This window comes from Panthera onca, chromosome C1 (genome assembly GCF_046562875.1).
Source record: "Panthera onca isolate mPanOnc1 chromosome C1, mPanOnc1 haplotype 2, whole genome shotgun sequence".
Taxonomy (NCBI): Eukaryota; Metazoa; Chordata; class Mammalia; order Carnivora; family Felidae; genus Panthera; species Panthera onca.
Window position 1 is genome coordinate 76,506,183 of NC_138346.1, and position 26,724 is coordinate 76,532,906.

At 35.0% G+C, this 26,724-nt stretch overlaps 1 pseudogene; it reads left to right on the forward strand.

Moving 5' to 3' along the window:
- LOC132670984 (ATP synthase F(0) complex subunit C2, mitochondrial pseudogene) overlaps positions 1-13,931 on the forward strand; it is an 82,818-nt pseudogene extending 68,887 nt beyond the window's left edge.
- Positions 13,932-26,724: the final 12,793 nt, after the last annotated feature.

Genomic DNA, 26,724 nt, shown 5'->3' on the forward strand with positions numbered 1-26,724 from the left:
CACAAAAACAAAATAGCTCTGAACTATAAAAGTAAGAAAAGCCCATTAATTTTTCCTCTATTTAATTGTTCCTAGCTCCTTCCCTTTCTTGACTCGTACCTTCATTTCCAAATGCTTTGGTTTTGCTGCAGTACTTAAATGAAACCCACCTCAAAGGGAGGTGGAGAGCTTCTGAACCACATTCTAAAACCAGGTCCCTTCATATTGATGAGGAGTCAGAACTACTTGACCCCAGCAGAACATGGTGGCCGTCCTCACCCAATTTCCAGGAGAGCGTGTATTTATCTCTGTGTCTATGTATGTTTCTCACTTTTCCCTGCTGTAGCAACAGCTGGAGAGAGAAGAAGCACAAACTTTTTCAGCAAACCTAGTCTCCCTGTGGAATCCACGGCAGACAAGATTTCTTCTGTTGTGTGTGGACTTGAAAAGGAAAGTCCCAGTGGTATATAACTTCTAGTCTCCATGACTTCTGCGGCTGCTTTCATGTGCCCTCTTTTCCTCATTTCTCCAGGCGTAGTCATAAAATACGGTGGTATGCTTATTTTGGTAATGCAGATTTCCTTTGTGCTTTTTCTAAAAACTATTTTATCTTTGATGTTAGGTCTAAGATATTGCTTATAAACATATCATGCCCATATCTGAATGCTTTAATACCATTGGGAGTGTCTTTTCGTTTCAGATTTCATTTCATTTCGAGGCTACCTCATTCAACACTTAAGACTGCATTATCTCATTCTGTTGGCTCTCCTATATTTGACATAAGGCAAGTCTTTCATTATCAGTGTCTCCTTCACTTTTAAGGCTGTTCTTTCTATTGAAAACAGGGGATGATGATTTGGGGTTAATCTCATTTAATTATTCAGTGATTGCTTTTAATCATAGAAATATTTCATATGTGTTCCCCAGTTTTCAACAACAGAAAACTATATTGGTTTACTTAAATATCCTACTTGTTCTATTTTTTTCTGTCAGTATTTATACAAAATAAATTTTTACTTATCAAAAAACAAATACAAAGACATTAATTTTGCAGAAAAAGAGAGCATTTTCAAATTTTATATTCAAGTCTTCTCTTCGTTGATCATCGCTTTAAAAACATATACATTTATCTGTTTTCTGGCTATATTCTGAGCTGGGTATTAATTTCTCAGTCACACTCAGAGGTATGTTTTTATTTTTCTGTAAATATATTATAAGTGAATGAACACTGAAGCATGAAAGTTTTCTTATATTTAATTCTGAAAATCATATAGGTTTTGGTTTTATAACAGTTGATCAAATTATGCCAAAACACATTCAAGTGAAGTTTTAGCTATATAAAATTCTACTGCTTTCTGGGTAAAAGATAGCAAGTTTAAAAATATTGATTCCATTTGATATTATTTCTTCTCTAGTACTTGTAAAACATTCTAGTTTTATTTTAAACCTTATATTGGGAATCCATTTTCTTAAAATACAGATTTTCAGATATTACACTATGATTCACATTTGAAGGTCCATGAAAATAAACAAAAAAGTGAGGGCATTTCATCTGGTTCCTAAAGGAACAAATATTTTGGAAGCATCACCTAGTTCTGTCATGTGTTATCAGAAAAAGGAAGAACACTGAGGATCACAAATTCTCTGATATGTACATTTGTGATAGTTTAACACCACTATAAATAATCCAATCTCTCTCCTTATCTCTTGCCTTTACAATGTTGGGAAGTAATATTTCTTAATCACAGATAACATCATAATATCCCCTTTCTATGTAGTATCAAATAAATCCCTCAGATCTTAGTAACATACTGAAACATCTCAAAACCAAGCGTTCTTCAGATTGAGCCACATCAATTGAGTAACATCAGTTTGAACTGCTAGCTCTAAAGACAGTCTCAAGTAAAAAAGTATACATATATGTTTCTATGTCCATAGCCTGTGCATGCATGGTGGTATGGTTCTGTTTATTCAACAAATAATTACTGATTGTCTGTTGTGTGTCAGGAATATGTGAGGTATGGGAGAAAAATAAGCAAATAAGATCCAGCTTTGCATCAAAGCTTCTTTCAGCCTGATGAGAAGAGCAGCTCAACGAAGAGTTACCATACAATGTGAGAAGTTCTTTCTGAAGAAGTTATACAAGGAACAAGTGGTAGACTATTTCCCAATAAATTATAAAATGAAAAAAAATGAAGTGAAGGACCACACTTACTCCGCCCTCTCTAAAGAGATCTTCAGAAAAACAATGTTAGGACTGAGGATATGTGAGGTAGCTGGGACTGGAAAGACCATTGCATCTGTGGATGCATCTGTGAATCTGTGGATGCATAACAGGGACCAGGGACCTAGATGTTGTGCACTGTTTGCTTTTCCAGTGATGGTGGAGATGAAGCAGGCTACGAAAAATTGGAGTGGAACATTGGAGACTTTCCCACACCACTCTAAGGTTAATGAGGCTTTTTCTTTTCCTCAAATTTTCCAAAGTTCATTAATATTCATAATTTTATTTCTAGTGTCACATAACTTATTGTAAGTAAGATGCCTAGTGTTACTAATACTTGTAATAAAACAAGTAATACTTGTGGCATATCTGAAGTAGTCAAATATATTTTGGCTTTTTTTTTCTTCATTTTGAAAGGAAACTATACCGATATCACAGCTGCGTTCTATAGGATAAAATCCCAGGAGTATCACATATTCCTTGCATCTTCCTCTTCTCCAAGGATCTGACCATATTTCTGACATTGATGCTGAATGTTGCTGTCAGTTTCCAAATGCCCAAGAAACTCTTTTTTAAAAAATTTTTTTATGTTTATTCATTTTTGAGAGAGACAGAGACAGAGCACGAATAAGGGAGGGTCAGAAAGAGAGGGAGACACAGAATCTGAAGCAGGCTCCAGGTTCTTAGCTGTCAGCACAGAGCCGGTCGCGGGGCTTGAACTCAGGAACTGGGAGATCATGACCGGAGCTGAAGTTGGAAGCTCAATCTACTGAGCCACCCAGGCGCCACTGCCCCCCACCCCAAGAAACTCTTTGTATGACCCACAGGCAACATCTGGATTTCTTAAGATTTCTTTCCCTTCAGTTTCAAATATTAGTAGAAACTTTGTATTCCCTCATAAAACTGAAATTAGGACAATAAGGAACAAACATCATCTAAGAAATGTAATGAATGAATCAAATCCATAAGATTGACATGACATCTGCTCCCAGTAGTAAGCAGGATATAAAACGAAATTCTTTCTTACTTAGAATGTCAAGTTGCTAATAAGTTGTATTAAATATATGAGGGGCGCCTGGGTGGCGCAGTCGGTTAAGCGTCCGACTTCAGCCAGGTCACGATCTCGCGGTCCGTGAGTTCGAGCCCCGCGTCAGGCTCTGGGCTGATGGCTCGGAGCCTGGAGCCTGTTTCCGATTCTGTGTCTCCCTCTCTCTCTGCCCCTCCCCCGTTCATGCTCTGTCTCTCTCTGTCCCAAAAATAAATAAAAAACCTTGAAAAAAAAATTAAAAAAAAAAAATATATGAGATTTAATGACATAGCATAAGGAGTTAAAGAAGATCATGGCATAACAATTTTTTTATTACTGTGTAAAAGATTGCTATTCAAGAAACTTACATAGCATGAATAATGGAAATGGGATGTGTATGGATAAAATAAAGTTTTAACCACATTTCAGATATAATGCAGAGGGACCTTGCAGACAATTGCCCTTGGCAAGCTGCAGTTGGAAAGAAAGTGCTTTATTTTGGGTAAAGATTTCTGGCTGGTTCTCAAATCAAAAAAGTCAATAAAATACCTGTGTCTACAAATTGTTACAGCAGCTACATATTAGCGGGTCATTTTTCGTTATTCATGTTTTTGTGATGAGAGTGGGAGTTGCGCCTGCATGGCCAGTGATAACCTATATTCTCCAGGGGTTTGTGGAAGGATGCTCTTTGTTACAGTTTTGTGATTTCAAAGGTACCAATTATAATTACAGGGAGACATTACCCTTTTAAGGCACGGAGATCTTTATATGACAGGGGAAGAGCCAAAATTAAAATTAAATTATACCTGTTTAAAAAAAAGGATGGAACCACGTTCTTTTACATTCTACATCTATAATTTAGTATGCCAGTTCTGATACCCTTGGCAATGGATTTCCTATTCTCAGTTACTTTGTGGGTGTAATAGCATGTTAAGACCTACTCAGAAGTTATAACTGTAATGTCTGTCTTGCAATACTTTGACTTTAGTTCTAGTAAAATAATAAGTAACCGTTGTGGTTAGGATTTTTAATTGAGAAATGTAGAAAGATTCCTTGGGACAAGGAAAATGGGAGAAAAATTCTGGACTTTTCCAGAGGGAACATTAATTCCAGTGACCAGTGAACTTTTTTTTTTAGTGTAATGTAATATTTTTTTATTAGAGTAATGTAGTACATACAGCATATTTACATTAATGCAGTATCATGCATACAGAAAAAGAAATTGTATTTAAAACTAGTGGGTATAGACTCATAATTATCCAAGCCTGCAATGTAGAAATGTTCCAACAGAATTTCACCATTAATTTTCTAAGAGTTTCCAAAGCTGAATGGGCCTAGTAGAGTAACTCAGTAAGAATACATCCTGGGTTGATAACTTTTAGGTTAATGTCTGTGAGGTTGAGTATTAGAAGCCCTAAACATACGAATTATTTGAATTAACAAGAGCAGAACCCATTTCCACTGTTTCCCTGAATCCGTGACAACAAAATTAGAACATACGTAGTTTTTATAACCACACTATTAGATTATAAGCCTGCAAAGCCTGCTAGCCAGATATTAATCCCTTCCAGAAAGAGTCCTCTTTCAAGTTGTATTTTCAGGGTGTCCTCAAGGTGCATTGCTCAATAGATTCCTATATTCTGGCCCTCCGCACTGTCTGTGCCAATTGCCAATACCAATGCTCACGGCAGGACCCCTGTTCGGGACAGATGTCCTCAGCTGCTCAACATGACCCATGCTCCCATTTCTGCCTCAGGACTCCGAGTTGATCCCTGAGCTGTTGCAGTTCTTACCACCCCACCTCCCCGTGAAGAGTGGGGGCCAATTTTGATGCTCTTTATATTCAGTCTGTCTCCACCTCAATGTAACAATAATAAAACAAACTTACTGTTTCTTCTATCACAGCAAATGCGTTCCATGTGTTCATGTCTCAGAACCCAGGGTGGTACTTCAAAAGTCCAGAAGCAAGTAGATATCCCTTAGTCTATCGTAATAGTCAGATATTAGTTGCCCTCCCCAGAATTAACTGGTTCACAGAATGTGCGACTATGGAATCATCAATCCGCTTAACAAGGAAAGAGACTATCAGCCTCCCCCATTAATATCCAGTCTCATCCCCAAGCCCAAAGGAGATTCTCAAAATATAAATAGATAGACAAACAAATAAATAAAGTAGCTTCTATGAACCTTAGCATGGAGATCGTTTCTTTGGTGTGTGGACATATGTTTTCATTTCTCATGAATAAATACTAGGTAGGTGACCCAGTAATTTTATTCCTAGTTATTTACCCAAGAGAGATGAAAACATATGTTTGCAGAGAAACTTCTATATACATGTTCATGGGAGTTTTATTCATCAAGTAAAAAAATAACTAGAAATGACACAAATATCCTCAACAAAATGAATTTAAAATGGATTTTAAATTTAAGATGAAATGGAGTTTTAATTTTTTTAAATGCTATTTAATTTATTTTGAGAGAGAGAGAGAGAGAGAGAGAAAGCAGGGGAGGGACAGAGAGAGAGGGAGAAAGAGGATCCCACGCAGATTCCACACTATCAGTGCAGACCCCAATGCAGGACTCAATCTCTCGAACGATGAGACCATGACCTGAGCCAAAATCAGGAGTCAGAAGCTTAACCAACTGAACCACCCAGGCACCTCCAAAATGAAATGGAGTTTTTAAATGTAGTACGTTCATACAGTAGAAATCGACAGAAATAAAAATGGGCAAACTTTTGATATTGCAACAACATGGGTGAATTCCTCCAGCATTATGTTGAAGAAAGAAGTTAGACACAAAAGAATGGGCATTGTGTGATTCTGTTTATGTGAAATTCTTGAACGGGCAAAATAACTTATGGTGACATCAATCCAAACAATCATGGCTTAAGGCTGGGGAGTGGAGGAAGGGGCAGAGCCGCAAAGAGAGGAATGTTCTGCATTTTGGCTGGGGTAGAGTCACTTAAATCTATAAATTTGATCATAGGTCAATTATTCCTCAATAAATTTGTTTCTTTTTAGATCTAGGGAGCATAACTTCCCAAGGTCTGAGCCATTCAGCTCCTATCTTATTACTCTTATCTTTTATAACACTTTACTGACATTATTTTCATACGCATATTCTTTACTGATTTTATAACTACTCTTCTACATCCAGCTTCTATAAATTAAATAAGGCAGATATGAGTACCCCATTTTGCAAGCTTTTGCATATTTTGAAACATGACTGCCTTTCCCCAGACTCGGCTTCCCTTCTCAGTTCAAAGCTATTGTGCTTAGCAACGCATTACACAATGCACCTCTTTGCTGCACTAATAGGGAACAAAGCTCAAAAATGTTTCTTCATGATAGATAATAGAAAAAGGAAAAAAAAAATACTTTGCTTTATTTACCCTTTTCAGTGCATTTGTAATAATAATCTAGTTTTAACTTGTGATAACTTATAATTTTGAAGTTTGGCTTGAGTTAGAACGTGATGCATCCTTGATTTATGCAAAGAGCATCTAACCTCTATAAGACATAATAATTCATGACATTCGTTAATCATATCCCTTCATCTTCTTACCATCTGGTCATTTCCCCACAGAGTAAACTTTTATAAAGCTATTTCCAAAAATACATTTTTCATGTTTTTAAATGCTTTGCAAAGTCATCTTTATTCTTTTCACTTGATATTTTTAGCCTTATCTCAAGGTTGCCACTGTTGCATTGCAAACGGTTTTTCCATCAGAAATGGTACTGACTGTAAAATAATGTTCTTAAAATAACACTCCAAAAGTATTATTTATTTTCTCTTTTGGCACAGAAAATATACTCAACAACTTTATAAACTTGTTCAGCAAAGTCAGCCAAGAGCCACTTACAACATATGCTGTATACACAAGGGCACTGTGTTGGCTTGGATTCTTAACTAATTGTGTGTTACAGCAAAGAAAACCTTAAAAATGGTTTGAAGAGCAAGTACTCCATAAAACTTGCATTTACCTAATAAAATCTGTCAAAACCAAATTTCCCAGTGTCGCTGAGATCGCTGTTTCCATTATCACTCGGTATAGTACATGAACTTATAACCATTGAACAAAATGAGATTGATTGGTATTTCAGTTAGTATCTTAATAAACATAAACCTATGTGCACAATCTCACACACGATTTCTTTTCTTTCAATTTATGCAAATTTTTGGTTTGTCTAGCCTTATGTATCTAAAATAATTGTACCAGGTTAATATTAAACGTGTATAAGCACATGATATATCTTCCAATCTGGAAAAATTATTCCAATAACTTGCATTTATATTTTTATTTTATTTCCTAGTTGTTAATAAACATAGAGTCAGATTTACTCTATAGTTATTTCTGATTTCTTCTTGTTTCTAGAAATTGTGCACAACTTTCCTTCTTTACTGAATGAATTCATACTCCAAGATTGGTACGGCCTTGAATAATCCAGAATGCTTAAATTTGTTTCTGTGTTGCTTAAATTGCAAACAGCCTGAACTTGAAGAAGGTAATGCATAACATAATCTAATGTTAACTGTTCTTTATTTCGATATACCCAAACTCATAGTTAAAGGAAAAGTTATCTAGGTGTTACGTTAAAAGCATCATCTACCAACAAATTAAATTTGAATAATTCACTCCTGCCCCATTGCTTCATCTCGAAAAGGTGCAGAGGGGCAAGAACTTCAACTTTAAAAGGGGAAGGTAGAATCTTATATGCATTTCTCTTCCTTTCCAAGTCTACCTTTATAGCTTAGTGCAAAGATGTGAGCAAATTTTGAAATGGTTTTTCATGCAGCAGTTTTAACTTAAAAAATTGTGAGAAGTGTGGCCCCTTGCTACATGATTTGGAGAAGATATAAGTAATTTGATTTTTATTAAATTAATGAAAGAAATTAAAAGCCATGCTAAGCTCTAAAACTTCATAATTAATTCTAAATCGCTTATATTTTGTAAATAAAACCAGTATGAGTTGTAGTCTTTCTGACTACAGATCTTTCTGAGATCAGAGGACAAATTAAGAAGTATGCAATAGAGGATATCTTTGATTTTCAGTTTTTATTGAGGATTGATTGTATATACAAAAGTGTGCCTACCCTAACTGTACAGTTTGGTGAATTTTCATACATAGAATACACCTATATAACTAACACCCTGATCAAGAAACATGATATTACCAGAAGCCCAGTCCACTTCATACCTTCATCTAGTCACTAACCACCACCCACAATACAAGTGTAACCACTGTCTTGACTTGTAAAAACATACTTTAGTTTTGCTTTCTACTCTACATAAATTAAATTATACAAGTGCTTTATTGTGTGAATACGCCCACATTTATTTTTCATTCACGTGATGATGAACATTTGTATTGGTTCCAGTGTTTGGCTGTCCCAAATAATGCTAGAGTGTCCATTTGAAATCTGTCTTTTGGGGAATGTATGTAAATACATGTCCTGTTGGGTATGTACTTAGAAGTCCAATTGTTGGCATAGAGTGTGTGTATTCAGCTTTCCTGGATACCGTCATGTGATTTGTTCCAAACTGATTTTGTCATACTTACCTGTCGTCAGTAATTCATGAGAATTCCTGTTACTTAGCATCTTTGCCAATACTTAGTATTATCAGATTTAAAAAGTGTTAGTATTTCCTATATGTGTAAGTAGAAGAAGTATTGCATTGTGTTTTTAATTTGAATTTATCTCACAACAAATGTTGTCAAGTATCTTCTCTTATGTCTTATTTATTCTTTTCTCTGATGAGTTTGTCCAAGTCTTTTTCCCATTTTCCCTTCAGTTGTGTCACATTCACTTAAGCAATTCCCAAGATCTCTGTGAAATACAGTGTGTGTGTGTGTGTGTGTGTGTGTGTGTGTTTTATAATGAATTGCAGTAGTTTCTTGTACATTTGGGGATATGAGTTTTTTTGTTGGATATCTGAATGCAAATATCTTCTCCAATTCTCTGAGATGCTTTTTCATTTTCTTAAAATTGTTTTAATGGAAATTTTAAATTTCAGTATAATTTCATTATCAACTTTCCCCTGGATGATTAGCTCTCCTTGTCTTAGTCTATTCCAAATTAATATAGTTGTTTTTTTCTGTTATCTTCTACAAGGTATATTGTTTTATAAGGTAATTGCCTTTTAGATCAGCAATCTCTTGGAAATTAAATTTTGTGTATGGTGTGGAGTAAGAGTCGAGATATATTTTGTTTCCTATATGCTTATCCAAATACTCTGGCACATTTTATTAAAAATATTATCTTTGCTCTATCATACTGTACAGCCACTTTATCATAAATCAAATCATCATATATATGTGGGACTTTTCCTAGACTCATTTTTTGGTTTTTGGTCGTTTCATATGCAATAGAACGAATGCCATATTGTTTTAATTATCTGGTAGATTTTGTTTTATTTTTTTTCTTTTTCAAGCTTGCCTTGTCTATTCTTGGTTCTGTGCATTTCTATATAAATTTTAAAATCATCTGGTCAATGTCAGTAGAAAAAAAGAATACAGACTTTTATTTGGATTACATTATACATAATACATATAAATATATTATGCCTTGTTTATAATGAAAAACAAAGCTATGTATGGAATTCCATTGTTATTTCAAATTCAATTCTTATAAGAGTAAATAACTTCCATCTAATATGTGTAAAAGATAACAATGCAATGAGCTGAACATTCAATAAAGTCAGATTTAATAAAGATGGCTGATGGTTGTCACTTGAGAACCAGAAAAAATATAGCAAGAATTTAACCGTGGAGGGTTAGTGGTAGAAGATTGTAGCTTGTATTCAAATTTTACATCTGATTTCCATTCAAATAAAATTGGAAGCTTTTCAGCATCAAAATACCGTATAAACAGAGATCAAAGCACTTAAGGAGAATTCCAAATGTTGGATAGATTTATGAAGTAATGTTAATAAATATTTTCAATTGAGATAAAAAATGCGTTTGACTTTTTCAGTCCTCAACTGGTTAAGAAATAAACCTAAAATGTCGGGAAATTGACAAATTAGACTGAAATAATAAGAATCTAGTTCAAAAAATATATTATGATCTATTCACATTTTTTAAACCTCCAAATAGTGAGTTCATTTAAACAGGACTTTTAAGCAATCAAAATAATTGGTATCACATGTTATCTGTAATGTTTTCTGAAAATGCTAAATTAATATGAAGAAGCCTAAAAGTCTAAGAATAATTTTAGTAAGATTCTATAATGATAAAGTGTCATTTTTAGGTATTATATTACCTTAAAATTATCTCATATATATTGTATTATTGACTATCATTTGAACAGTTATTGTGATTTACCAGTTGCCTATGATCAATATATCTCAACATAGAGATAAAATATATTTTTTCCTCTTCAAATGCTCAAAAAATCACTCTATAAGCAAAATAGTAGGCTAAAAAATGTCAATTAAATGTAGAATTAACTGGAGCAGCTTTCTTCTCCTTAATCGTATTTTCCTTAATCTCTGCTCATACCCAGTGACCACATTGCATGGACTGATCTTAGGTGAAAAGTCATTAGAATATTGGAGAAATATCTAATATATTAACTTCACCAGTCTATTAATAAATATCATTGAGAAGGGCTAGTACATTCTTTCAGCAAAATTATCCTTCATGTAAATTTGACAATGGTTCTTTCAGAAATGGAAAAATGTGAAATAACTTGGGAACGGTTTTCAGGAATTAACAGAAAAGGATAAGAGAATTTGACCGTGTGCATGAAGCAACAGTAACTACATTGTTTGGAATGATGTGTTTCCCTTTTCTTCTTTGTCCTTCATTTCAGACATATTTTCCCCTGTACTGTCAGATGCCCTTTAACATACAGAGAGAACTATTTAAACACTTGCTTTTATTCTCCCATCTCAATCCCTAGCTACATGTGCCTAATATTCTCCATTTGGGTAGGTACCTCAGAAGAGTTAATTCTAGACAGAAAGAAATGAAGAAACCACCACTTTCAGAAAGTCACTGAATCATATCAAGTTGTTTCTAATGCCCTGTGCCTGGGTACTGACCTCAGATAGCCTGCACGGAGCCTGGGTTCTTTTTGTTTTTTTCCTTCTCTTTCATCACCTTTGCCCATTTACTTGATTCCCTTCCCTCAATGAACTTCTGCCCACTTTTTTTGTTGCTGAATTGATGTTTTGGTCCTTTCGTCTGCCCCTCAAATCTCCATCGGCTCTATCCTCATGTCTTCCAAGCCCCAGGCTGACAAATACTGTAGATTGTTTTAGTGAAGAGTATGTATTTAAGTTTCGGGGTGGGTTGGCATGAAAAAGACTTCAGGATGTTTGGATCTGTCCAAACAGAGTGATTCAGTTAATATTAAGTGGATTTCTTAAATTAAATCCAAATTCTGGATTCTAATTCTATTGTGCAGTTTTTGTTTTATATTGTTCTTTCAGTTTATGTAGGGCTAAATAAGTATGTAGGGCTAAATGTAGGGCTGTATAAGATGATACAGTCATCTTATAACTATAGCTTTAGTGCCCTTGTTATTTTAGAGTGGATATTTATATTTAACATAATATTACAGAAGCATCTAAAGGGTATCCTAAGGAAATAAGTCCTGAGAGATGGTAGATTAAAACAAAAAGAGATTATTTGGCCAAAAACCTTTAGAGTTATGATTCATATCAGAGACTCTTTTGGGGGTGTTTATAACACACATTATTACATTAAGGTCCTGCAATTTAATATATATATATATATATATATATATATATATATATATATAAATTTATTAATACATACATACTCATAGGCCATTATATCCTATACTTATTTGAAAGACTTTGGAAAGGAGCAACATCATTATCCTTTTTTGTAGGCATATACAATAGTTATTATACCCATCTACATAATACACTTTGGAACAATCAGCACTAGATCTATATTTATTCCTGTTGCCCTTTCCAAAAATGGGTTGGAAATGGCCTCTGAGTGCTATGTTTCAAGAACTTTGTTTATCTTATTTATATTGCTTAGATTCAAATTCCAACTAAGTGACTACCAATTTTGTTGAACTCCGTAGTTTGATAATAGTAGAAACACCCTGTGTATTGGACCTGAGTAAAGATAGATCTATTTCTTGCTTTCTCTACTTACTATCTTTATGGCCTTGGGCAACTTCACTAACAGTCTGGGTCTCAGATTTGTATCTGAAAGACAGCCTTCATAGAGTTAGCATTTGTCCTGTAGAGAATTAAATGAGATAAGTGACATTAAGTATACATCACAGTTCCCTGATACAGCAGCCCATAAATGTTAGCAGTTGTTGAGAACTGTTTCTGAATATTTATGAAAGCCTTTGCTCCATAATCATTTTAAATTATTTCTTAGCACAACCTAGAATTTAAAATTATGGATCCAGACTTGTTGTATATGAGAGGAAATAAACATATTTTTAAAAATTCATTTGGTGTGTGATAATATATTTTACCTAAATGCTTAGTAAAAAAAATCAGTTGTTTAACAATTAAAAAAGAAAATGCCTGGGGCACCTGTGTGGCTCAGTTGGTTAAGTATCTGACTTTGACTCAGGTCATGATCTCACAGGCCGGTGATTTTGAGGCCTGCGTCGGACTTTGTGCTGACAGCTCAGAGCCTGGAGCCTGATTCGGATTCTGTGTCTCCCTCTCTCTCTCTCTGTCAGCTTCTCCCCCACTTGTGTTCACTCTCTCTAAAAAATAAACTTAAAAAAAAATAAAATATCTCTTTTAAGCATTGTTATTGAATGTAATTCTTGTTGATAAAGGTATATCAACATTCCTTTTTTATCTAGATATGAGTCCAAATACAAAAAACACTCAGGATAAACCTTATTTAAACTCTCTATTTGCATGATTTTGTTATTTCAGGATATGTATGAAAAATTATTGTTTTAAAATTGCAGTTATGAAACTGATATTCACTATATGTTAACTAAATACAATGTAAGTAAAAATTTGGAGGAAAAATTACAATTATTCTTTTATTCATTTTGAATATATTTCATCTTGCATTTGGTACGGTACTGTGTTTTCCTTCCCATTCCTCTGGTCTCCTACTCGATTAAAACTATATAAACATATTAGAAATAAGAGAACCTGCCCCTCTCTGTCTTCTCTGCAATGGGAGCAACCCCCCTGCCACAGCCCCTCATCCCCTGAAAACATCCGCCTGTGCAAAGTTCGTCTCCTGCCCCTTCCTGGTGAGGAGCACCTCTTAGTTGTTGAGCGCATCACTGCAGCAGTTCTAGGACCACCAGAGACCCTGACAGATAAAAGCCTCAGTAGTTTGGCAGCCCCACGTCCCATCCCTTGACCTCACTTATTCCTAACTTCAGCTTCAGAACCAGCGCCATTTCAAAGGACAGCCACACCGAAGTCAAGTTCACTGGGGCTGGGGCTGCCGTGGTAGGGGTGGCTGGCTCTGGGGGTGGAACCCAGACTGTTTAAGTGCCTCACCATTGGTTATGCCAGGAGCCCATCTCTGAATCAACAGTTCTTCTCCTACGCCATCCTGGGCTTTGCCTTTCTCCAAGGCCTTGGGGCTCTTTTGCCTGATGGTGGCCCTTCTCATCATCTTTGAGTGTGAAGAAGCTTTCTCAACCCCCCCTGCCTTGTCATTCCTTTTCCCATACCTCCCCAGGCAGTCTGGGGAAAGTGGTTGGCTCAGGGTTTGAGAGAGAAAATATAAATACTGCATTAATAAGAAAAAAAAAAGAAATAAGAGAATCCTTTTCATGTATTTTGAAATGAACAATGAATACCAAAACTTAGAGAAAACTGAGAGAATTTTGAGTTCTAAAAAGTCAAACACTGTACTCAAAACAGAAAATATATAAATAGATATATGTATATTGATTCCAAGCATGCCCTTTGGAGACTGTGACTGAAGACCGCTGCTCAGGTCCTCCTTCAGAACCCAGGCCTCATCTGATTGCTCACAGACTGGTCCATCTCCAGAATTTCCTGCATCCAAAAGAAGATGCTTCATCCAGTGACATGCCCTCTCCAGGGCAGCTAGCATCCCAGGACTGTTCATATAAGGGTTTCAAAAGGTCCGTGCCCCCTGGTGTCTAAAAAAATCCAAGGGGCACGGCAGCTCTGGAGCTTTCTGAGTGAGTGATTGAAGCTCTCGCATGACTGTCCAGACCTGCTCTCCCAAACAACACCTGCTAAAAGTCCTGGTTGCCAATCTGATTTTCAGTCTGTTTCCCTAGGACCACCAACCAACAGCAATCCTGAAGGAAGTTGTAACAAATGATTCAGTTACAACTCAAAGAATTTATGTCTTCCTCCAGTCCCATTGTATTCCAAAGCCTCTGTTAAAAAAAGGGGGGTGGCGATTGTGAGGCAGAAAAAGCTGTACCAATGAAAGATAGAGGATCTATGGTGGAAATAATTGAGAATAACCATGTAAAGCAATCAATTTCTTATGGGAAAATATATCTGAAAACTATAATATCTTTCACAATTTTGTAAATGCTAATAAGTGCAGTCAATTAAACCCTTTAACATTTATTTATTCAAGTGAAAATGATATACGAAGACATTCCATTACCAGTTGTCTGTCCAATCCCTGGAAATCACACACAAAATCATTCTTTGTAATATGTTCTCTAGGACAGAAACATTGTAATCCAAATGTTTTCATTAGTTCATTGGCAGAAGGTGATATGGGTAAACAATCTATCTAAATATCAATACCAATGATTTGTAAGTATTGATTGAAGTGAAAGTCCTTATTAAGTAGCCATTAGATTGAAAGCAATACACTTGATAATGAAAAGTACAGGTAGGCTTTAATAGTGGAGAAAGAATTGCGTTTGGTTCCTGGGCAGCCGACTGGAAGAGGAAAACACAGAATAACGAAGATAGAGATGTTCCATTGCATATCAGTCAGATATATTCTATTCCTAAGAGGTTTGAGGGTGCATATTTACCTAGACAAAAAAAAAAAATTATAATAAACCCCATAATTTAAACAAAGAGAAAAGAGCCCTTATGGAATATGGATTTAGTGCCAAGTCTTTAACATGGAGACAAAACCTTGGAGATCAAGATTCAGATTCAGCTTTTAACTCAAGTCTAAACTAATAAAAAACTAACATATTTTCTTTCCTGAGGTTTTGATCTAATAATTTGTAGCCTCTTAGGCTCAGATTCCCCTATGATTCAAAAACAACCTCAGATTCTATACTTGGAAACTTATATTACTATGGTCTATAAACTGGTAAGAATCCTAAGAGCAAGATGAAAATTATAGGAAAATAATTTTGCTTGTACTATAAGAAAAATAAATAGTATTCTTGTTCTAAGAAAAACTTACTTGAGGGGCTCCTGGGTGGCTCAGTGAGTTAAGCGGTCTGACTCAGTGTCATCTCAGGTCATGGTCTTGTGGTTTGTGGGATCAAGCCCCAAGTGGGGCTCTGTGCTGGCAGCTGGGAGCCTGCTTGGGATTCTCTCTCTCTCTCCCTCTGCCCCTCCCCCACTCTCACTTTTTCAATCTCAAAATAAACATTTAAAAAGTAAAAACTTACTTGAGTCGTTAGATCCTGTAATCCCAGGACAGCTAGAACTGTGCTAAATTCCAAGCTGCTCCATGTATTTGCTCTGTGATCTTGGGACAGAGTCTAAGCAGATCAGAAAATCAACTTTCTTAAATGGGAATGATACAGTATCCATCTCATAAGACACTTACAGGAACTAAGTAAAATTTCACATGAAAATACAGAGTACAGAGTTTGTATGATAGATTAACAACAGTTCACCAACTGCTAGTTATTTGAGCCACTTTCAGTCATTGAAATTTATTATTAATCTTATCTAAATACTTAAGCTTAACACTTCTCCAACAATTGTAATTTATTTCAATCAAAATCAATCATTGGGGAGGGGTTCCTTTTGGCTCAGTTGGTTAAGCATCTAATTCTTGTTTCTGGCTTAGGTCATGATCTCAATTTCTCTCTCAGATCCTGCTCTGCTCTTGTTGGCTCTTTCTCTCTCTTTTTGTCTCTCTTCCAAAAAAAAAAAAATAAATAATAATAATAATAGTAAAAACAATTAAAAATCATTGGAAAATTAGGACTATGTTTTTTGTTTGTTTTTATTTCTAAAGTTTATTTATTTATTTTGAGAGAGAGGGGAAGGGAGGGTCTGAGAGGGAGAGAGAATCCCAAGGAGGCTCCATGCTGTCAGTGCAGAGCCCAATGCAGGGCTGGATCTCATGAACCCTAAGACCATGACCTGAGGGAAACCAAGAGTAGGATGCTCAATCAACTGAGCCACCCAGGCACCCCAGGACTGTGTTTTAAATATATTCATATATTGCATAAGTTATGTTTTCAATAAACAATTATGCATATATAAATATCATAAATAAATAGTATCTTTTAAATTATTTTTTTCTTTTCAAGTTTCTGTAGATCTTATTGAGATAATTAATTTTATAGTTTTGCAAATCTTTTTCTTATAACCTGAGTATTGTGTAGCACTAGGTAGATTTAACCACTGTGATATTCTCTAGAACTGAGTTTCAACTGCCATATTATTATTTTGGCCTTTCAAAATCTTTTTAGAACCTCTTATATAAAATACAAATGGGTTGTCATTGAGTGACTGGTGTTCAAAGTCTCATCTTCCAAAAAAAAAACTTGTTCTTTTCTATTCCAAAGCATAAGACATAGAGATCACTAATATTTCAATCTGAAAGAAAAAAATTTATACAATTAAATGGATATTTTTAAAAAGATAAAAAATCATTGATTTACTAAAGTATCTATCTCAAGAAGTTAAAAAGCCAAAGGAAAAAATTAAACATAATGAATGTGGAAGTTAAGAACTATTAAAAAATAAGAGTAAAAAAATCAAAGTAGAAGACAAATATAGAATTGAGAAACCCACAAACTACAAAGCTGAGTCTTTGTGAAGCTTAATAAAATTAAATATTATAAGAAATGTTAAAAAAAACAAAATTGAAGAGATCAGAAATATCAGCAACAAACTGAAAATAAAATTTAAAATACTAAATAAATTAAACTAAAATTAAAATATTACTAATAAAAAGGTATAAAGACATCAAATAAATAATACTAAAGTTATATAAGATCTTTAAAACAAAACAAAATAATACTATAAAATATGTTTGAGAAAAATTAAAAACAAATTAGGATTATACTATACTTATGGATGGATTCAGAGAAAATATTATAAGTATATTAATGTTTTTAGAATATTCACCTATAGATTTAGTGTAATCCAAGCAAGTTTCTAGTAGATTATTTTATGAAAATTAACACACTGATTATAAAATATACACGGAAATGCAAATGATCAATAATAACAAAGACAATGGTGGTACTGGAAGACTTATAACACCAGATATTTAACTTTCATAAAATTTTAGTGTGAGTGAACAGTGAGGTATTGACATATGTACTAACTGCTCAAGGGAACAGAATATGAAATACAGAGGCATACCCACACATATACAGTCAGCTAATTATGACATGAAAAAAAGTAACCTAAAAAAAAGGAAAACTGACAAATTGGACTTCATTAGAATTAAGAAATTCTGTTTCTCAAAATACACAATTAGGAGTTTGAAAAGGCAAGCCATAGGGAAAAGATTATATGTAAACATGTGTGTGGTGTATGTGTATGTATGAATGACAAATTTGAGAATACAAAAAGAAGTATTTCAATTAACAATATCAAGATAGACAACCCAAGAAAAAATAAGCTAAAGATTTGATCGGGTACTTCAAATAAAGGCCATCCAATGATCCAAAAATATGGAAACATGCTCAACCTCATTCATCATCAGGGAGATGAAAATCAAAACACTGAATTATTACTCCACTTGCTAGAATGGCTAAAATATAATAAAGTACTTCCCATTTCCAAGTATTGGTAAGGATATGTAACTCTCATAATATATGGATGATGGGAGTGTTACTTTGTACACTAGGGGAGTGTTTTTTCCCTTTGGAAAAGTGACGATATTTGCTGAAGCTAAGCATACATACATTTTGCAAATCAACAATTCTATATCTATGTATATAAGGTGAATACATATGCTCATCAAAATACATGAAAACAATCATTATATCAATACTACTTATAGTAGATAAAATATCCATCACTATTAACTAGATCTAGAATTATGTATCCATATTATGGAAAGCTTTATGCTAATGAAAATTAGTGAACTAGTTATGTACAATGACATTGATAAATTTCACTAACATAATGTTAAGCAAAAAAAGTTAGAACAAAATGTACATGTGGTATAATTTCATTTATATGCATTTCAGATGTAATTAAAAGTAGTTAACGGTGATAGATGTTCAAAGGGGTAGTCTTCCACGGTGGAAGCAATAACTATGAAACATAATCATATTATTATTGAGTTATGGGATGTACAACTGTCAGGAATGGAACATATTGTATTTCCTCTCTTTAGTTTCTAATATATATTTTTAAATAAGGGTTTTTTTTTTTAATTTTTTAAACATTTATTCATTTATGAGAGACAAAGAGCACAAGCAGGGTAGAGGCAGAGAGAGAGAGAGAGGGAGACACGGAATTGAAGCAGGCTCCAGACTGCAAGCCGTCAGCATAGAGCCGGACGCCGGGCTCGAACTCACAAGCTGTAAGATCATGACCTGAGCCGAAGTCGGACGCCCAACCAACTAAGCCACCCAGGAGCCCCTGGTTTCTTTTTTTAAAATATTTATTTATTTTTGAGAGACAGAAAGAGACAGAGTGTGAGCGGAGGAGGGGCAGAGAGAGAAAGACAGAATCTGAAGAGGCTCCAGGCTCTGAGCTGTCAACACAGAGCCCGCCGCGGGGTTCCAACTCAAGCCTTGAGATCGTGACCTGAACCGAACTCGGACACTTAACCGACTGAGCCACTCAGACGCCCCTTAACTAGAGTTTCCAAACTACAGGATTGCCTTTGCCTTTAGTAACAAAAGATGAAGAACACTTAACAAGTAGATTCTAAAAGAAATATGATGCAATCTGTTAGCCTCGTTGATCCAAAGCTAACCTGTTTTAAAGATCTATTACATCTCATGAATCAGAATCGAACCATATGTGTTCAGAATAATGCAAGTCAGATTCACTGAAATTCTCTTTGCTTTATTCCCCTAGAAATCAAATATGAATACCTTGAAAAGGTGATGGTGGCATCCAAATTAAATGATGACCTCTGATTTGTCATGTTGTGGACCCATTTATAATCTTCCCCAGTCTCAATTAGCAGAATAAAGAGGAAGGACACTTTCAATTATCTTATTGATCCATATATAACGTGAACAATGTTGAAACACATAGTGGTTTGCTTTTCTAAATCTGACCTCAGGAACTAAAGACAAAATTGTCAAGCTTCCAGCTGTGCTCATTCTCTGCCACAATCTAAATTGTACACTCATGCATGTTACACCCTCCCCTTTTCTTATGTGTTTCACAGTGTGTAATTTTGCTAAAACAAGCCCTTTAATTATACATTGCCAAAAGTGTCACCTACTGTTAAATGATTCTTGTGCTGCAAACAGAGAAACTGTGGGTCCTGTAAGGTTCTGAAGTTTCCATTATGTGCACAGACCCCAGGAGCATCTGTTAACAAATCTGTTGGTGGCTTTGTGTAAAAAAGAGCCAGGCTGGACTCCTGCTGTACTTTTGGTCAGAGAGTGCAATTTACATTTTGACAAGCTTAGTGGGTAAGAGAGAAGACCGCACAAGTATAAAAACAGCTCAACATGAAACATTTTGGACTAATAGATTACTAATGTTGAAAGACTTATTAAATAATGAGGAGTGATCAGAGATAAATTTATCTTGGGGAAAGGTAATAGGAAAGCTATTTATTTTGATTTTGCATTACTCATAAGTATATTTTTTAAAAAATGTATAGTGTAATAGTCCATTAGACTGTTTAAAACAATTCTAATTTGATCAAAATCAAGTAGAATAAGACAAACCTGGGTGGTAATACAAATCAGTTTTGTCTTTAAGAATTTTTTTTAATATTTGAATTCTCTGTTCTTTTATTATACCCTAAATACTTTATCTATGTTGGACTTCACTATTTATGCCAAATAATTTAAGCTATAAGAAATTATACATAAATACAGATTTAACTTTTCCTGGTAAACAAAATACTTGAACTTTCATTGTAGTCACCACTCCATTTTTTTTTTTTTTTTAGCAGACCTTAAACATAGTGATTTAGAGTAGAGAATAAGTAGTGCTGGATTTAAATGTTAAATATAAATGAACTATTATTGTAGCCAAATTATTTTACTCAAGTCTTCACTGGGTAATAGAGACAATAATAACTTCAAAAATTTTTACATCAACCATAGATCTCACCATAAAAGAATTCACATTTGTAAAATGTTAATAAAAAATAAAGTCATCTTAACTGTGGTAGACTATTCACCAATATTTAGTGCTTCTCTGGTGGCCAGACATACATAAATACCTTTGTTTTCCAGCTTTGTTTCTCTGTGGGGCCATGAGACATAATCTTGGCTGGAATGCAAGGCAATTGAATACCCCTCTGACACTTTCTGTCTTTCCTCTCCCAAGCCCTAAAAAAATGGCAGACACAATACAAGGTGGGGTACACCTGAGTCAGAGCATGGAAAGGAGCTGTCCACAAGAGCTGCCTAGCAAGGACCAAAGTTCTGGACCTCACACAAACGAGAAATAAAATTTTATTGCATTAACCACAGAGATTTAGGGAGTCATTTATTTTCATGGTTACTCTACCCTGAGTAATATTATTATCATACAAATATTTAATCAAGATATGCATGCCTTCCTAAAAAAAAGGTCTGAATTAACTTCCTTAACTTAAAGTTTTCTTTTGTTGTTGTTGTTGTTTGCTGTTATTTTTGGCAAGTAAGCTAGACAATTGGAGGCTAATGTGGTAGAGACTCTAGATGTGAAACTTCGAATACAGAGACTCAAATATAGTACATGAGTAACCAAGAAAAATAGCATAATTCTTTTGAGATTTGTAACTGTTGTCTTAACTATCCATTATGTCACAAAAAATAAAGATAATTTTAGAGATAATTTTATTTTATTGCAAGTACCCATGCTTTGTTTTAATTACATGCTGTGTAAGCTACATAAAAACACAGGAATTTTGCCTTTAAAAAAGTGGCTTATAAGTAAGTGTACTAAAATGTGCATTTAGTTATCAATAAATAGTATAGTAACTCTATAATTCTTAGGTATATAGTATTTTTCAGACTAAAAACTCAATCTTATTTCTTTTTTTTTTTTTTAATTTTTTTTTTAACGTTTATTTATTTTTGAGACAGAGAGAGACAGAGCATGAACAGGGGAGGGGCAGAGAGAGAGGGAGACAGAGAATCTGAAACAGGCTCCAGGCTCTGAGCGGTCAGCACAGAGCCCGACGCGGGGCTCGAACTCATGGGCCGCGAGATCATGACCTGAGCCGAAGTCGGACGCTTAACCGACCAAGCCACCCAGGCGCCCCTCAATCCTATTTCTTTAGTTATATTATTGTATATCTAACCAATTTTTATACAAAAATTTTGTAGATTATACAGTCTATACAATAGATTCATACAATCTATTGTATAGATTAATATAACTAAACATTTATTTAACCAAAGGGGTTGGGAGTGAAGTAACATTGTATATATAATGTTATGTATATAATTATCATGTAATACAATGATTCCCCGAAAAACGAAGTACAAATCATATGCAAAACTAGGAAAAAGTAGTTTTCTGAGGTAAAACTTTTAAAACAATACTTTCTTAGACAAGTAAACTATAACATTTTTCTCAAATAAAGATCTACAGTGAATAGAGAATATATCCTGAAGACAAACAGATGATGATTCATTTTAGTGAGTCTCTCTATGACTAACACATTTCTCATTTTTACATTTTCCCTTGAAGGAGCAGCATGTCGTAGGCCCTGAAGTGTCCAAGGCAAACACCTGCTTTGTCATGTTTTCCATTTCCGCATGGTGTCCACCTAACTTCTTTGTCCACCCCCCCACAGTCCCACTAACTTTCTAATTTTCCCACCACTCAACACATTCTGTGTGTCTCCAATTTGATCCGTGTAGCTATCAATCACCATTCCATTCAAGGTGGTACAATGACTTAGTACCAGAGTGAGTGCAGTGTTATGCAAATGAATTTCCAGACTGACTGGCAAACTTGAAGCTTAGCTTGCCTTATTGACACTGCAGCTCTGAGCAATATACAGGCAGTCCCCAAATTATGATGGTTCAAGTGGCCATGTTTCAACTTTATGATGGTGTGAAAGTGACATGCATTCAACAGAAGCTGTACTTTGAGTTTTGAATTTGGATCTTTTCCTGGACTAGAGTTATGTGGTACAATCCTCTCTGGTGACACTGGGTGCAGTGAGCAGCAGCTACCGGTCAGCTATGCGATCACAAGGGTAAACAACTAGATACACGTACAATCATTCTATGCTTGTACAATTGTTGTGTTTCCTTTTCGGTACAGTATTCAATAAATTACATGAAATATTCAATACTTTATTATAAAACAGGCTTTGTGTCAGATGATTTTGCCCAAATGTAGGCTAATGTAAGTGTTGTGAGCATGTTTAAAGTAGGCTAGGCTAAGCTAGGATGTTTGGTAGGTTGGGTGTGTTCAATGTATTTTTAACTTATAATATTTTCAATTTACAATGGATTTATCCTGACAAAACACCATCATAACTTAGAAGGATCTGTACAAAGGATCTTAATAAACTTTGCCCCTAGATGAGTTTGAGTTGTAGTGTTGATTGGGAAGTTCCCAATCAATTCAGAGATTTCTGACCAAATGTTGAAAATACAACCCATTAAAGCCACTGGTTTAAAGCAAGCCAAGTATCAGAACATTGAACAAATGGATCCAGGAAGGGTTTAATCCAGACGGTTGAAGATCAGCATGGAATAAACCCATGTGAAATGAACATATTTCTGATAAGAAATTTGTTTTTACCCACCAAGCAAATTTTGGATCAACGTGGTCGATTGAACACAGAGGAAAAGTACCAATCAGCCAAGCCTGTAAAGCCATCCTAATATATACCAATACAGAACTATTTTTTTAAACTTTATTCAATGTAAAGAATTGCAACATTTTACCTTTCATTCATTTTACTGCCAGATTTCTTGGAAGTTCTATAGCATGCTCTGCTTTAATATTTTCAACTGCAATTCACTACTTTCTCGACTCTTTACATCTGGTTCCTTTTTTCATGTTTTATCAAGATTTCTGTCTTAAAGATCATAGAGAGACTTCAAATTTGCTGCATCCTCAAATTGTTCTAAGGCCTCATCTCTGCTATCATTTACTCACACTTGTATTAACAAAATGCTGTTCTCTCAGACACAGTGACATCATTTTTCTTTCCGATTTTGCTTTATGTGATACATTTGTGCCTTCCTTAGTTTTTTTTAAATCATGCTTTATTTTGCTGCACCAGATTACATTTCAATTTACTTGTAATACTCTTCATATCCTAACTGCTATGGATTTATCTCCAAAATACTTGCTCTCATATCAGATGCTTCAAATGTACTGAATTTCTTTTACTTGCTTGTACATGACATTTGTGTGAGCCGTCCTCTCTATGGAGTCCTTTGTACTTTCCTTCTAAATTATGCTCAGCAAGATGGCCTTAAAATTGCCCTCAGCTTGACTGGACTTTCAGCAGGCTTATTCCTGCCTCTAAGCCCTGACCTCTCTATCACAGAGAGCTTTACAGAACCTTACAGGCCTAACCACAGAGGTCTACTGCCTCCCATTTCTTAGAGCACTTACTTAAAAAAAATTGCACCTGTAAATTTTGTCTCTGTCCCTTTATGGTGTCAATCTTTTAAAAACTTCTTACCAGTTTTACATCTCAGGACTGTCTGTCCCAAGGACCTGACAGCCACCACTCCAAAATGGAATCATTAAGGAAGATGGCATCTCTATCTCCAGTCTCTGCGGGAAGTTCAGAGCCTAACTTCAGTGGGCGCCTCGTCACACGTTGTAGTATTACCTCCTGTTATAAAGATATACGCAAGTGTCCTTTTCCTTGGGGTGAGGCCAGTTAGCAACACAGGATGCCTATAATCTCCCACCCCAGCTATATGGAAGTGGCCACCTGAGAGAGATGTTGTCTTCGGTAAGGGTCACTTGCAAATCATAGCAACCCTGATAGAAGAAAACTAGGTTGGCAGGAGGTTAATGGAGTACACATCCTGATCATTCTCGCTCCTTTCCCACTATTTGCCTGCCAATACCCATCTGAAAGTCAGGGGTTAACAGAGCCTCTGGATGAGGTCATATGGGCCATAGAGTAGAGCAAGCTAGTTGATTCATCCATCTGTTCATTAACTCTTCAACAAACATTTTTGTGACAGACATTATATTATGTCCTAGAGATGAAAAGATGGAATACAGCATTATATTAATCAAAGCCCTATAACTGCTATTACAGAAATGCTTCCAAACCCTATGGAATTCCAGGAAACAAAGTTAGGAAAGTAGTGAAATCTTTATTTACTACCATTTGATATAGGACTTATAGATAAATACACTGCCAGAAAAGATGTGGAAGCTAAGCTTGCTAGGTGTGAGGAGCTCCATACACCTGGACCAGGTTAATGAGTGAACGAGATTAAAAAAAAATTCAAAGATGTTGGTAAAACAATAGATAGATGATGCATAGATAGAACATCACATTAGAGACGAAGAAAGGAAAGTGTTTCCAGTGGTTACCATCAGCAGTGTCTTCAATGTGGAATATTCAAAGGAATCAACACGATAATTGACCTTTGAGTTTTGATTGTGAGACTTGTTGACCTTCACAAGATTGCATAACAAATTACAAAAAGTAGATCTTTATTCCAAGTTGAAGAAGTCTAAAAAAATCTAAATAGTTATGTGAAAATGCTTCAAAATGATCTATGATAAAAGGGTTAGCTTGAAGTACAACTGTTTTTCTCATTTTTTTCCTTTTTTGTTTTTTGACAGAAGAGATTTTATTTTATTTTATTTTACTTTAAGGTTTACTTGTGTATTTTGAGAGAGAGAGAGAGAGAGAGCAAGAGAGGGGTAGAGACAGAAGAAGAGAGAGAATCCCAAGCATCCCAGCATGGGGCTCCATCCCAGGACTGTGAGATCATGACCTAAGCTGAAATCGAGAGTCAGACACTCAAATGACTGAGCCAGCCAACTGCCTCACAAGAGATTTTAATGGTGTATTGTATTCTCACTGTCTTCCAAACCCAGCCTTTGTCATCAGCGAAAAGAATAAAAAAAGGTGAAACCATTATCTACAGACAGCACATGAAATGTTCTAAATTGATATTACCATGTATACATAAATGTTGAGCCATATCTACATAAATCCTAAATGTATAAGAAGTGAACTCATATTTTTAATCTATCAGATCATTAAAAAGAATATTTTTCTATCATTCATTTTCTGTTTTTACTTATAAAGCATCAATGAAATTGTCAACTACAATCTATTAATTATGAACTTGTGCCTTACTTCTAGGTAGTGTTTGCAAGTTGTTAATTATAGGTTTAATTATAAGTACTATGAGAAAATATTTATACCCTAGTATTCTAAGATTTTATTTTGAAAATTGATATCTGATCCTATTTATAAGAGCTGCTCCAGAGAATAAATCAAGAGTAAATACAAGAGTGGGGCAGCTGGCTCACTTAATCAGTGGAGAGTGTGACTTTTGATCTCAAGAATGTGGGTTTGAGCCCCATGCTGGGTGTAGATTACTTAAAATTTTAAAAATCTAAAAAAAATTTTAAAAATTACAAAAATTACAAAAATTTTAAAAATCTAAAAAAAAAGAACAAATATGAAGAAAGTACATATCAGCCTATAAGAAAAAGATAAAGGACGGGTCGCCTGGGTGGCTCAGTTGGTTGGGCGTCCAACTTCGGCTCAGGTCATGATCTCGCGGTCCGTGAGTTCGAGCCCCATGTCGGGCTCTGTGCTGACAGCTCAGAGCCTGGAGCCTGCTTCGGATTCTGTGTCTCCCTCTCTCTCTGACCCTCCCCCGTTCATGCTCTGTCTTTCTCTGTCTCAAAAATAAATAAACATTAAAAAAAATTAAAAACAAAAAAGAGAAAGAAAAAGGAGTGCTGTAAATCCAGATGGAAAGACAGTTTCACTATAAGAAGCAACAAAACAAATCAAAGTCTAAATAGATCATACTAAGAATACAACTTTTAGAGATGAAGATAATAAAAAAGATACAATATATATCAATCCAACAAATTATGCCAATATACCCTTATTTTCCCATTCATTTTGAATTCCATTGTCCATTAAGACATTCTGTAACTTTGGTGGCCAAAGATGTTAATTGAATTCTTACCATGTGTCAGTAAATTTGTGTAGAGTTTAATATGTTTTGTTATTCAGTTACTAACCCA